Below are 15,158 nucleotides of genomic sequence, written 5' to 3'. Positions count from 1 at the left end.
TCCTTTTAATAATTTTATATGGGTAACTGTATTCGTCTTTTACTGCATCACAATTGGTTCCTATAATAGTTATCAATATTTAAGTCTGCTACAGGAATGTGACCTAATGTATTTTTATCAGATAATGTTTCTTACGTAAATGATGACTACATCTAAGCCCACAGTTGCGACATCTATGTAAGATGTAAGCACACATATTTCTGGTAGCTACTGTACTTCACAAGCCAGTTGCAAAAATCACTGTGTGGACGATGCGGCCTATTCTACACCTTATTTTAGATCTATGTGACGATGCTGTGCTGAGTATATTTATATGTTTTGACGATGCCATTACGGCCTTATCACTTTAGGATATGGTGTAGAAAAGGTACGTTTTATCGTGATTTATCTGTACATTTCCCTGGTTGTACGATAGTATATTGTGATACGTAATGCTGTATTATGTTGACAGACAGACTGCTCACGAGTTGTATATGTTTTTATATTGTAGATCTGAGGATGGTCATTACTGACTGAAACCGGGCAATGGCAAAAGAATTGATAATGTGATCAATGACTGAAATAAAAACATTTGATGGTATTGGATCACTGTTCATTTACGCAACTATGTAGCAGCTGGTGATACTTTCTATTTGTACTGCTTCATATTCAGTAAATGATCATAAACTGTGGCTATTTCCTATGGGAAGCGTTTATCCAACAAACCTTTGTGGGTATGAGCTCAATCTTCAAAACATTGATATCAAAGACACTTGTGAACTCTGCATTGTTGAAGAATTAATGATGGATTTTGGCGTCAGAAATACATGGTATATCCGTGGCTTATTCTTTCTGAGACATTCAGAACATTCTGTGACTCAGTTTAATTCTGTTCACATTTCTGCTTTCAAAAATATAAATCCAATTTAGTTGATGTGTTTCACACACGAAGATATTTAGAGAATATTATGGAAATGAAATATATTTACGAAAGTGACAAAATAAATTAGTTATATTTAAAAAATACAGAAGCTGAGCAATGTCATAAATCAAGCATAATGCAAATAATGGTAAATAATGGCAAACAAAACAAATATAAGTGAAATTTCCGTATGTGACATCATTTTGATTTTTGTAAAATAAAACTGAAAGAAAGCTATAGTTTGTTTTGTTGCAGATTTATAGGAAGACTAATTTTCGTAGCGTATTATGGTGACTTATAAAAATATCTAATCAAAAACTCTACTAGCTTTACGTACGGCAGAACTTCGCCAGACTGTAGAACAATGTGTAAATATTCAAAAACGTTAATCAAATTATGTATATCAGGAAGAACGTACATGTCTCTCTCTTTCCAAGCATTAATCCCGACTTGCAGTGTCTGCTGCTTAATCGGATGTGGCATGTTAATTTTTTTAAGGGGTGGCCGGATGCCCTTATCAGGATGAAAGTACATCCATGGCTGAAAAATAAAATGGTGTCGTAAGTTTCTGTAATTTGAAGAAGTTACGTAAGATCTTGATTCATTATAGCCTCCACTTCTCTTGGCATTTCAGAGTCTTTACAGGAAGACAGCCTGCCTCTTCGTTCCTCGACATTGTCTTGTTTGACTACACTGCAAGCATCTGAGCCAGATGATGGTACATTGTGGACACACACTTACACCAGTTCAGCACGAAGCAATGCAGGAAACCAACTACCACACAATACTGCACTTTATTAGCAGACACTGCCATTTTCTTTTGCAAGCTCTAGTATTGTAGGGCTTTCAGTGTGTGCCAGGAAAGCAGACACGTACCTGTAAACAAACAATAAATTAATCACACACCTTTATTTTTTCGAGGAGATAACTAAAATATCATTAACTGAATCTTCCATCGGTGCTTGGCAGAACACGGTGAGAATATTATTAAGCAGTAAACACTTCCCACTGGTCTGCAAAATTACTCTACTGGCCATTAAAGCTGCTACACCAAGAAGAAATGCTGATGATAAACGGGTATTCATTGGACAAACATATTATACTAGAACTGACATGTGATTACATTTTCACGCAGTTAGGGTGCATAGATCCTGAGAAATCAGTACTCAAAACAACCACCTCTGGCCGTAATAACGGCCTTTATACGCCTGGGCATTGAGTTAAACAGAGATCGGATGGCGTGTGCAGGTACAGCTGCCCGTGCAGTTTCAAAACGATACCACAGTTCATCAAGAGTAGTGACTGGCGTATTGTGACGAGCCAGTTGCTCGGCCACCATTGACCAGACATTTTCAGTTGGTGAGAAATCTGGAGAATGTGCTCACCATGGCAGCAGTCGAACATTTTCTGTATCCAGAAAGGCCCGTACAGGACCTGCAACGTGTGGTCGTATATTATCCTGCTGAAATGTAGGGTTTCGCAGAGATCGAATGAAGGGTAGAGCCACGGGTCGTAACACATCAGAAATGTAACGTCCACTGTTCATACGTCAGTGCGAACAAGAGGTGACGTATACGTGTAATCAGTGGCACCACATACCGTCAAGCCGGGTGATACGCCAGTATGGCAATGACGAATACTTGCTTCCAATGTGCGTTCACCGCGATGTCGCCAAACACGGATGCTACCATCGTGATGCTGTAAACCGAACTTGGATTCATTCGAAAATATGAGTCTTTGCATTTATGCACCCAGGTTCGTCTTCGAGTACACCATCGCAAGCGCTCCTGTCTGTGATGCAGCGTCAAGGGTAACCGCAGCCACGGTCTCAGAGATCATAGTCCATGCTGCTGCAAACGTCGTCGAACTGTTCGGGCAGATGGTTGTTGTCTTGCAAACGTCCCCATCTGTTGACTCAGGGATCGATACGTGGCTGCACGATCCGTTACAGCCGTGTGCATAAGATGCCTGTCATCTCGACTGCTAGTGATACGAGGCCCTTGGGATCCAGCACGGCGTTCCGTATTACCCTTCTGAACCCATCGATTCCATGTTCTGCTAAGTCACTGGGTCTCGACCAACGTGAGCAGCAATGTCGTGACACGATAAACCGCAATCGCGACAGGCTACAATCCGACTTTTATCAAAGTATGAAACGTGATGGTACGCATTTCTCCTGCTTACACGACGCATCACAATAACGTTTCACCAGCCAACGCAAGTCAACTGCTGTTTGCGTATGAGAAATCGGTTGGAAACTTTCCTCATGTCAGTACGTTGTAGGTGTCGCCACCGACGCCAACCTTGTGTGAGTGCTCTGAAAAGCTAATCATTTGCGTATCACAGCATCTGCTTCCTGTCGGTTACATTTCGCGTCTGTAGCACGTCATCTTGGTGGTGTGCCAATTTTAATGGCCAGTAGTGTATATTAACCCTGCTTGACAATTGGTAACGAAGAAGTGCCATTCGCCAAGGAACAACTGCCAGTTGCTACAGTACAACCAAAAAAACAGCAGTGAAGCCTATACAGGGTGTTACAAAAAGGTATGGCCAAAGTTTCAGGAAACATTCCCCACACACAAACAAAGAAAATATGTTATGTGGACATGCGTCCGGAAGCGCTTAATTTCCATGTTAGAGCTCATTTCAGTTTCGTCAGTATGTACTGTACTTCATCATTCACACTCAACATGCGTGGGCTGACGAGAATCCGCACGCAATTGTGCAATCACGTCATCAGCACAGATTTTCTGTGAACGTTTGGGCATCTCAAAGTATGAAAAAGAAAGAACTAACAGCGCGAAAGTTCCACTATCGCAGGTAACAAATTTGATTATAACTTTCGACTCGGTCATCATTTCTGGACCTGAGGTGCTTTACCTCAAATTGATATGTTTATCAATAGGGTATCAGAACCAGTACGAACACAAAGGCGCCATTTCTCCCCATATGTCAAGGTCAGGTCCCGTGAATACAATGTGTGATCACCAAACCACAGAGTGAACTCCGGAACAAAGCAACTACTGCTCTCAAATACCAAGGTCACTGGACCCACTGGGCCAATACACACGCAGTTCCTCCTTCCTTCCCAACTCTGTGAGTTTCATCATTAGTTCAAGGTCTGAAACGATATCTTAGGAACAATAATTCTTCTGAACCCCTCTGCTCCTTCTCCTTTTATTACTAGAACCTCACTATTCGAGGTCTATACACTATTGTGATATGAAACATAAGCAGCAAAGCTACCCTGTTTAAAAATGATGGTAAATATTACCGTAATTATTTATGTAAGGCACTTTGGCATGATGTAGTGCAGTGCGCCTCTCTGGCTATTAATATCTGTTCATGTCTGCAGGCTGATAAAATAGTAATATACGTTTCGCGATGGCGTCTTCTTTGGCCCCAAAAATCAATTTTGTCTTCCAAAAAATGAAACATTATTAGCATATTATCGCCATCAGCAAAGCCCCCACACACACACAATAAAGAACTTGGAAATTGAAATAATTTCACGAATGGTAAATACGAGGGTGAATCAAATAAAAACCTTAAATTTGTAATAACAAATCGAAATTTCGCCCGTTATCCTGTAAGTTAGTAAGCATGCTACAAGAAGCGTGCAGAATGGCCTGCATTTGGCAGCATAGTGCAGATGCACACATACCGTCGCAGTATCAGTAGAAAGATGGCCGCCCACTTGCGACTTGCACCAGGGAAGAACAGACTTCTGTTATTCGTTTTTTGCATAGAGAAGTGTGAAACCTCTTGAAATTCATCGACGAATGAAGGTTCGGTACGGTGATGAACGTTTGTCACAACAGCAAGTCTAAGAATGGAGTGGGAAGTTCGCAAATGGTGTGACTTCAGTGGAAGATGCCCTTCGTCCCGGTCAGGCACAGCGAGTTGTGACTCCACAGGACACTGCAGCAGTTGAAGCCGTAGTGAAGGAAAACCGCCGAGTGACTCTGAATGACACTGCAGCACGTTTACAGGTTAGTCATGGGTCAGCACACCACACTGTGCACGGTGTGCTCCAGTTTCACAAAGTGTCTGCAAGATGGGTGCCACGGCAGCTGACTACTGAAATGAGAGAACGACGTGTTAATACTTGTGAAGAACTTCTTTGGCGCTTTGAACGAGAAGGTGATGGCTTCCTTGCAAGAATCGTTACTGGGGACGAAACCTGGGTTCACTTCCACCAACAGTAAACGAAGAGAGCGAGCAAGGAATGGCGCCATTCCTCATCACCAAAACCAAAGAAGTTTCGAACATAACCATCAGCAGGGAAGTTTATGCGGACTCTCTTTTGGCACGAAAAAGGCGTCACTTTGGAGCAGTACGTGTCTAGAGGGACCACTGTCACCAGTGCATCGAACACAGATCTCCTAAACAATCATCTGCGGCCTGCAATCAAATCGAAGCGACGTCCATTGCTGTCAGCAAGTGTCCTTTTGCAACATGACAATGCGAGGACCTCCCCGTACAACAGTTGCAACAATCACAGACCTGCATTTTGAGTGTCTTCCTCATCCACCATACTCACCAGACCTTGCCCCAAGTGATTTCCATATGTTTGGACCACTCAAAGACGCAATGGGAGGAATTTATGCACTTTGTAAGCGCTGGAGGACTTGCATTGAGTGTGGAGGAGATTATGTTGAATAGTGATACAACTTCGTATCACTTGTGGACAATAAATAATATTTAAAAATATATTTAAAGTTTTCATTTGTCTCACCCTCGTAATAAGTAGTGCAGTGTGATATTTTAACAAAACTGAGATTAACAATTTCCTAAATGCACCAAATATGCAATTGTTAAATTCTCTATGGGTTATTGATGACACTAATTTTGATGATGTATGGTTTGTGGGGCGCTCAACTGCTCGGTCATACAAAGCCCCAAATTTGACACAGTCCAATTCTTTTACACAGTCCAATATAGCAACTGTCACGACTAATGATGGTGATGATGAAATGATGAGGACAACACAAACACCCAGTCCCCGGGCAGAGAAAATCCTCAACCCGGCCAGGGATCGAACCGGGGACCCCGTAATCCAGAGGCAAGAAGGCTAGCCACTAGACCACGAGCTGCAGTCTCTGTATGTTATTAGTGTGTACTGTCTTGGAAGTCACAAAAAGATTATCCATCGCAGGAGTTACCACCTTGCAATGAACAATGAGTGAGCCATGAAACCATGACGGTAACAATGACGATGTAATTATTATAAGAAACATTCACAGCGCGCCGCCTCTCTCTGGCCATTAGCCAACAGCCATGACCATGGTGGTACCGTCCACCTCACGTCCAGCCAGCTCAATGAGTGGCCTCTGGGCGGTGAACGAGGGACCTTCACATGGTTGCCCAATATTGAAAGAGGAGACGTTGCTGCAGACCACCTCGTGTGTCCACAGCGAGGCCTACCAACTCAGCATGGCATCCTCACTATCGCTAGCTGTGCTGTCTGTCAAGGAATGGTTGACGCTGCATATTATGCTTGTGCCCACAGCCACCCACCACATTCCACCAGCAGTATGAGGCATAACACGCTGTCATCAGCTCGAGGACAGTGATATAAAAAAGGCAGGAACCGCCTACCCAGCCCCTGGACCAATAACAATAAAGTGTCCCCCCCTCCCACCTCTCGTTCCTTCCCTTTTATCACCCTTAACGGGTGACTGTGTGGTGTGCAATATCCAGTCGCGGAATAATCGATGCGGTACTCCTCTATAGCACGGTGACTACCAAAAGTAGGTGAAGGTCTTCGAAAATGACTTCATCTCCATTATCCAAAGTGACCCTGATTTCGACAAGACTATGTTCATGTAAGACAGAGTTCGACCCCATCGAAGCAGGGGAGTGTTTGATGTGCTGGAGGGGCAGTCTGAGGAATGTATTCTAGCTCTGGAGTACCCAGAGGCCATGGCACGGGCCTTGATAGGATTCTCTGGATCTGAACACGTGGATCTCCTTTTTTGTGAGGTGTACATTGATAACCCCAAAACGATTGCTGAGCTGAAAACAGCCATTTAGGATGTCATAGACAGCATCAGTGTTCCGACACTTCAGCGGTCCAAACAGAATTTTCCTATTCGTCTCTGCCACATCATCGCCAATGATGGCAGGCATAACCTAAATCCCAATATACGTTGTGATGTTTACATGAGTAAAATCTGTGCACACCATAGATTGTAACTAATTTATGCTTTTTTTCATACTGTTCAATAATTGTCGTCCTGTAAACGTACTGCAACAGTGCAGTGTTTCGATGGTGGTACGCGATCCATGAGCGCACGTGTCCACCATAACAGTCAATGTGTGTCCATTTCATTTTACGTGTAACACACCACGAAACCTCATTTGAATATCGAATCATTTCCCGAAAAGTTTCATGCAGGTGGTAAATAATTCTAGCTTAGTTCTGTCTGGGTGGGTATTTGTAGGTGATCTATGCCATATTAATGCCAATAGCGTAGTGGGAACTGTGACACATGCTGTTGCATGTTTTGTATTGTCAGAGCAGTAAGCGCTCTGATGCACAAGTGACAGCAACGCCTATTACTGGTAAGTTCGATCAGCATGCGAGTATTGCGGAAATGTTTTGTGAACTGAGATGGAAATCCCTCGAGGGGAGACGACACTCTTTTTGTGAAGCTTTATTGGTGTTTGATGGCTGTCAGCAGAATGATTCAACTGCTGCCAAAGTGCATTTTGCAGGAACAATGTAAGAAAAATTTGGGCTGCTGAGGAAGCATACAGGCACTCAGTTTGGCTCTGCCAGTTGAACAGGAAAGGGAACAACTGGTAGCTCTACGGGGTATCCTTCACCAAGACCTACACGACAATCTGAGGAGTACACATGCAGAAGTAGTTGTGCTGTACAAACAGTTTAGGAGAGATAACCGGAATCAACAGCATGATCACTTGGCTAATTTGTAAGCATCAATTAAACTTTCCCTATTTAACATGTTATAAAATGGTTCAAATGGCTCTGAGCACTATGGGACTCAACAGCTGTGGTCATCAGTCCCCTAGAACTTAGAACTACTTAAACCTAACTAACCTAAGGACATCACACACATCCATGCCCGAGGCAGGATTCGAACCTGCGACCGCAGTGGTCGCTCGGTTCCAGACTGAAGCGCCTAGAACCGCTCAGCCACAACGGCCGGCATCAAGTTATAGCACGGAAACTAATTACCGTATGAGTACCAAAGTTAATAGTATTAATGTACAGAGTATGAGGTGCACTATTTCCATGCGTCACAGCATCACTGTCCAGTTCGAATTATGGCCTCCAGGTGGCGTGATCAGTCATCATGATTCATAGCCTGACAGACCTAACCAGTTGCAGTGCACTTGTGGACATGTCAACATGAGCTTGGACTAAAGGAGCAGTGTATTACTGGTAAAACTGTATTATCAGAACAACAGTCTTCGAGAACATCGCCAGGTGAAAGGATTACACAGAGGTCCTCTTTATATACATCTACACACATACTCCACAATCCACCATATGGTGCGTGGTGCCTATATCCCTCTGTACAAGCCCTAATGTCTCTTATCTTATCTTTGTGGTCTTTCCGTGAAATATAAGTTGGCGGCTGTAAAATTGTACTACAGTCAGCCTCAAATGCTGGTTCTCTAAATTTCCTCAGTAGCTATTCACGAAAAGAACGCCTCCTTTCCTCTAGAGACTCCCACCCGAATTCCTGAAGCATTTCCGTAACACTCCCTTGATGATCAAACCTACCGGTCTCTGAATTGCTTCTATCCAACCTGATAGGGATCCGGAACGCTCGAGCAGTACTCAAGAATAGATCGTATTAGTGTTTTATAGGTAGTCCCCTTTACAGATGAACCACATCTTCCCAAAATTCTACCAATGAACCAAAGACGACTATCCGCCTTCCCCACAACTGCCATTACACGCTTGTCCCACTTCATATCGCTCTGCAATGTTATGCCCAAATATTTAATCAACGTGACTGTGTCAAACGCTACACTACTAATGGAGTATTCAAACATTACGGGATTCATTTTCCTATTCATCTGCATTAATTTACATTTATCTATATTTAGAGTTAGCTGCCATTCTTTACACCAATCACAAATCCTGTCCAAGTCATCTTGTATTCTCGTACAGTCACTCAACGACGACACCTTCCCGTACACCACAGCATCATCAGCAAATAGCCCCACATTGCTATCCACCCCATCCAAAAGATCATTTATGTACATAGAAAACAACAGCGGACCTACCACACTTCCCTGGGGCACTCCAGATGACTGCTGTGCAAAGTCTGATGAAGTTCAAATCAACTGGAGAACTGGGCGTTGCTCCGAGAAGAGGCCAACGACAGGTTGCACCACAGGCGATTGATGAAGCCACTGTTTTTATGGGGACAATGCTGCACGCAGTTCCTCATCGTCAGACAGGAAGCGTGCTGTGTCACAACAGTTGGACATCCTGTGGTCTACTGTATGGAAGGTGCTTCCAACCATTCTCAAATAGCATCAGTATGAGATCCATATCATACAGCAGCTTGCACCACACGACACACGACGACTTTGCTCTCTACGTAATCACAAGGATTGAAGTTGAAGAGCACTGGCTGTGGACCACCCTATGGACAGCTAAAGCTCATTTTTCTCTGACGGGGAAGGTGAACACACAGAACTGCTGAGTGTGGGGATCTTCACCTCCAGTCACTGTGCATAAAGTTCCTCTATAAGGTGAATGTGTCACGGCACGGTGTGGCTTCACGGCTACCTTCATCATTGTCCCATTCTTTTCTGAACAGGTTGGCGATGCTTGGGGACCAAAAACGTTCAATGTGATTTGTTGCAACCGTGACCGAAACGGTCGTGGGGTGGCCGAGAAAGTACCGCAGGACCAAACGAAGAGCGGCCCACGAACAAACAAACAAACAAACAAACGGAACGGATGGACATGAAACGACGACAGATGATCGAGAGAGACCTTACGACAACAACGTGCAAAGAGAATAAACAATGGAGACACAGAATGAAAATAATATAATGAGGGACAAAAAACAGTAGACACAATAGCGAAAAAACAATAAACCGTTCACACGCGAAGTAAACCAAAAAAACTGTTAGCACTGATCACGGACACTGATGATGGGGATGACACGTGAACGATGGGGCGTGGGCGGCGAAAAACACTGAGGCACAAACACAACAGCACACACACAAAACTGATGGCGCAGATGGCGATGGCCTCCAGCGCGCGAATGTCCACTTAATGTGTGCGTGTCTGTGGACCTGCCAAGAGGGGAAAAAGGTGGGGGGGAGGGAGAGCAGAGATGCCAATGCCAGAGGAGATGGGGGGAAGAATGAAGTAAGGGGGTAGGGGAAGCCCGGGGGAGGAGTGGGGAGGAAGGGAGAAGGGAGAGAGGGTGCCCTGAGGAAAAAACACAGGAAGTGGGAGAGGAGGATCAAAGTTGATAGGAGGGGTAGATGGAGGGGAGGAGGGATTCATCACAGAGGGGGAGCTGGCGGAAGCCACCTTGGGAGAGGGTAAGGAGAGTGGAGAGATGGAGAGCAGGTGGGACGTGGAAATAGAGGCATGGTGGGGGGGGGGGGGAGAAGGATGTGAGAGACAAGCAGGTGAGGGGGATCTAGTTCACAGGAGGTGTATAGGATCCATATCCGTTCGAGGAAAAGGAGGTGGGGGAACGGAATAAGGTCGTACAGGATCCGCATGGGGGAGGGAAGACGGATGCGATAAACTGGCTGAGCAGGAGGCAGGCACTTAAATACACGATCGGAGGCGCCGCTATTTGCCACTGGGACCACGTGTTCCACTGTGGCGCCCTCACACTAAATGTGGGCCAGGAGGGGCGCGCCACTACGGCTTACAGTGCGATGGTGCAGAGACCTCTAGGGGTCTTCGACGTCCATGATGCATGGCGCGGATTCAAATTCTGCGGCGCGCGGTACCAGATGACTGACCAGTGTTACTGCGATATGCTTCGCCAGCATGTCATAGCCACCTTACAGGAGACAGATGCATTGAACTCGACAGTTTTCATGCATCATGGGGCCCCAACGACTTCACTTGTGAAGTTTAGGTGCTTCTCCGAAACATATTTGGAATCGATCGAATTATCAACCAATTGTTTCCAAATGCTTGGCCGGCACGATTACCTGATCTCACTCCCTGTGATTTCTTGTTGTGGGGCTATCTGGAGGAAGGATTTACGCATTCACACATGGGCTGATCTGTAGCTCAGAATATCGAGAGAGGTAGCCAGCATACCTACGGACATGCTGCGTTCTGCTGTCCAGAATGCAATCCTGTAATTTTGAGACTCTTCTGGGCACTGATGGTCGCCATATTGAGCCCCTTTTGTAGCAGAAATGGTACCAGTATGTAGTGTTATGATGTACCGTAGCAGCACATTGAAAGTATTTCAATTGAGTTGATTCTGCATTATTTCTCTTCCCCAGGGCCTTGACATTAATGCTACCAAGTCTGGCTCTAGTACAGAAATTAGTTTCCGCGTTATAACGTGTCAAATGGGGAAAGTTTAATTATGACTACCTGGTACATACTTTGGCAACTCCTGCCATAAGGACGGTCGAAATGTTTTCATTAAATGCTATACAGTCCAGAACTGGTATGCCAATGAGGCAAGATCGTCTTGAGCAGTGAGGCAATCATCCTAACTACGGACAAGGTTGAAGATACCCATTTGGTAAAACACCGTGTCCTGCTGCATGAAGAAGTCCGTAACTGCCTGCTGTATATCCTTATCTAATAGCAACATCGACCCTTCGATACCTTTTCAAGGGTCAGAACGCATGATAATCACATGGGGAGAGATCAGGACTATAGGGCAGGTGCTCGAGTGTCGCGCACGTGAGTTGGGCATAACTTCCATCTTACGATATGGGGACGTGCGTAATCACGAAGCACCCCTTGTTGCACAATTCCACAACACTACTTTTCAACAGACATACTGGCCCACACAAAGTCTCCCTTCTGCAGTGGACGACTACCAGTGTTTGTCCTTCAGCAGCCAATACAACAGTTTATTGTGTGTTGAACAGGGAACCTAGAAACGACAGAGAGGCTTTGTCTCCACTGTAGGCCTAAATGGTTCAAAACGCCAAAACAGACTACAGCAGTCCACTCACCCCACTGTCACCCACACCGCACCCAGGGTTATTGTGCGGTTTGGCCCCCAGTGGACCCCCCACTTGGAACGTCTCATACCAGAGGAGTGTAACCCCAAATGTTTGTGTGGTAGAGTAATGATGGTGTACTTGCACATGGAGACAGTGTTTACGCAGCAATTGTCAACATAGTACAACTGAGGCGGAATAAGGGGAACCAGCCCGCATTCGCAGAGGCAGGTGGAAAACAGCTTTAAAAACCATCCACAGGCTGGCCGCACACCAGACCTCGACACAGATCTGCCAGGTGGATTCGTGCCGCAGGCCAGCATGCCTTATCACTCAGGAAGCAGTGTGTTATACTGTGCGGTTAGCTGGGGGGGGGGGGGGGCGGCATAACTTAGGTCCAGTTTGGACGCATTCGCTAATAATATTGCGGTATTTCACGTTTTCGCATTTACTGCACGTACGTAGGAAGGACACGACTGCTACATGTAACTGCTTATATACCTGCGCCAGAGTAGTGCTGCATTACATATATGCTGCAGCAACTCCCTCAAACAGAAACTTCTTCATTGCCTCATATTAATTTTGAGGTTCTAAGGGACTTTGTCGAAATCATCGTTCAATATCCCTAACGACTGTGCCTGACGCTACCATGGGAAGAATGCTATGGGCAAATGGCGTCTACAATGCTATCAGCGATCCCAGCCTGCCATACAATTATGTGCTTAGGCGAGTGCAGCCAGTGCCACCTGAAATATCTACGATGTCTTGCGGCTCTGCAAGTATTATGCTAACAGGTGTAGATTTTGTACTGCAGTAGTCCTGGGATGTAGGTGCCAACTGTACAGATCAACAGTTCTAAGGAAATGACGAACAGCACCAATGCTAATGCTGCTACTGCTGCAATACGAGGAGCATTTGAAAAGTCCGTGCAAAAATAAAAACAACTTAAATGTTTGGGGTAAACCTTTTTTATTTTTCGAAATAGTCTCCTTTTCGACTTATACACTTCGTCCAACGCTGTTCTAATTTGTTGATCCCTTCTGAATGATAGGAATTGGCCAAGTCTGCAAAATTGCTATTAGTTACTGCAATCACCTCATTGTTTGAATGAAATCTTTGCCCCGACAGCCGTTTCTTCAAATTGGGGAACAAATAGTAGTCTTGAGGAGCCAAGTCTGGAGAACAGGAGGGATGTGAAACGAACTGGAATCCTATTTCCATTAATTTTGCGACCACAACTGTTCAGCTGTGTGCTGGAGCCCTGTCATGATGGAAAAGGACTTTTTTGCGGACCAATCGCCGGCGTTTTTCTTGCAGCTCGGTTTTCAAACAGTCCAATAACGATGAATAACATGCACCTGTACTAGTTTTACCCTTTTCCAGGTAGTCGATGAGGATTATCCCTTGCGAATCCCAAAAGACAGTCGCCATAACCTTTCTGGCCACAGGACTGGTCTTCGCCTTTTTTGGTGCAGATTCTCCCTTGGTAACCCCGTGTTTATATTGTTGTTTGGTCTCAGGAGTATAGTAATGTATCCATGTTTCATCCACAGTGACGAAACGGCGCTTAAAAGTTCTGCGGATTCTCCCTGAACAGCTGCAAACCATCCTTGCAACAGTTCACACGATTCCGTTATCGCTCAAGTGTGAGCAATCACGGAACCCATCTTGTGGATAGCTTTCTCATGTCCAAACGTTTATGCAAAATATTATGTACCCATTCATTCGAGATGCCCATAGCACTAGCAATCTCACGCACCTTAACTCTTCTGTCATCCGTCACCATATCATGGATTTTATCAATGATTTCTGGAGTCGTAACCTCCACAGGGCGTCCAGAACGTTCGGCATCACTTGTGCCCACATGGCCAGTCCGAAAATTTTGAAACCACTGTTCTAATCGAAGGTGCAAAGTCACCGTAATGTTTATCAAACTTCTCTTTTGTCTCCTGAGGCGTTTTGAAATTCATAAAGTAAATCACTCGGCTTCCTTGATTCACACGAATGCCAAACACAAATCAATAGACCGATATGGCTGAAACTTGGTGTCCGTTCTTTCCAAATATGCTAAAAACTAAACATGACCTCGATACACGCCGGTGGTGCCATCTCTTGGACTTTACACGGACTTTACAAACGTCCCTCGTATACGCTTGTACCAAGTTCCCAACCACATATTTCATGCTCAGACCTCCAATCATGTTTCGCAATGGACCATAGAAGGGTGTTGTGCCTTTGAATTTCTCACTCTTTGGAATTTTCCATCTCGACACAGAAATTCTATAACTCATGTATCTTTCTATGTGTGATATTATTTACCAACTAATTTGACTGTACCTACTTCCTCATAATCCGCATAATTTATTGGTAACACACCACGTAAATGCATTTTAAATTCCTGCAGTTGACTGCAGAATGATTCCAGTATGGACGCATACACACACTTGTATGTACCTCGCTCCATTTGCGATAGGAGCAGGAATGGGAATGACCAGCGTTCAGTATTACAATAAGTTAAGAGGTAATACAATTTCACAATAAAATTTGTGACAGTCGTTGAACTAGGGGGAACGATAATTTTTTTTTTATTTGAAAATTTATTAGGTTGCTGCATAAGCTCATAGCGTTTTTCCTTAAGTTTAATAAACACAACATACACATAACAAAGACTTTAGCCATCAATAATATACAGGGTGGGGCAAGTATAAGTGGCCCACAGAACAGGGTTACAGGGTACAAAGAAACACAGCAGTACAACTCGCCTGAAGCAGATGCTGAAACTGACCACCATTCATCTCTTGGTACCTCAGGGCCCTGATGAGCAGGTTGGTGAAGGCGGATCGAAGCTGGACTGTTGAAATTGCTACAGTCTCATCTGAAATGTTCTTTTGCAGTTCTAGAAGACTGTGAGGGTTGTAGAGACGCACCTTAGACTGAGGGCTCCCCAAACAAAGTAATCGCACATCTGTGTGGCCAGACCACACTGACCTCTGCTAACAACTCTGTCAGGCGTTAAGACTGTAAATGTGCTCCAAGGTTCGGCCAATCATATGTGCAGTTGTTCCATCCTATTTACAACAGTCTACCAACGCTTGGACAA

General features: G+C 44.7%; 1 protein-coding gene across 8 annotated transcripts in view; it reads right to left on the bottom strand.

Annotated features, from left to right (window-relative positions):
• Positions 1-945: 945 nt before the first annotated feature.
• LOC126295288 (uncharacterized) overlaps positions 946-15,158 on the bottom strand; it is a 562,445-nt gene continuing 548,232 nt past the window's right edge. For 2 of the 8 annotated variants that reach the window (XR_007552438.1, XR_007552439.1), the window contains exon 19: positions 946-1,777. The gene's annotated coding sequence lies outside the window, so the exon portion shown is untranslated. The remainder of the gene's footprint in view (positions 1,778-15,158) is intronic. The other 6 variants (XR_007552444.1, XR_007552431.1, XR_007552435.1 and 3 more) reach the window with 5 other exon arrangements.

The sequence above is a fragment of the Schistocerca gregaria genome, chromosome 11 (assembly GCF_023897955.1).
Source record: "Schistocerca gregaria isolate iqSchGreg1 chromosome 11, iqSchGreg1.2, whole genome shotgun sequence".
Lineage (NCBI taxonomy): Eukaryota > Metazoa > Arthropoda > Insecta > Orthoptera > Acrididae > Schistocerca > Schistocerca gregaria.
Note: the sequence above shows the minus strand (reverse complement) of the source record. Positions and strands in the feature narration are given on the sequence as shown.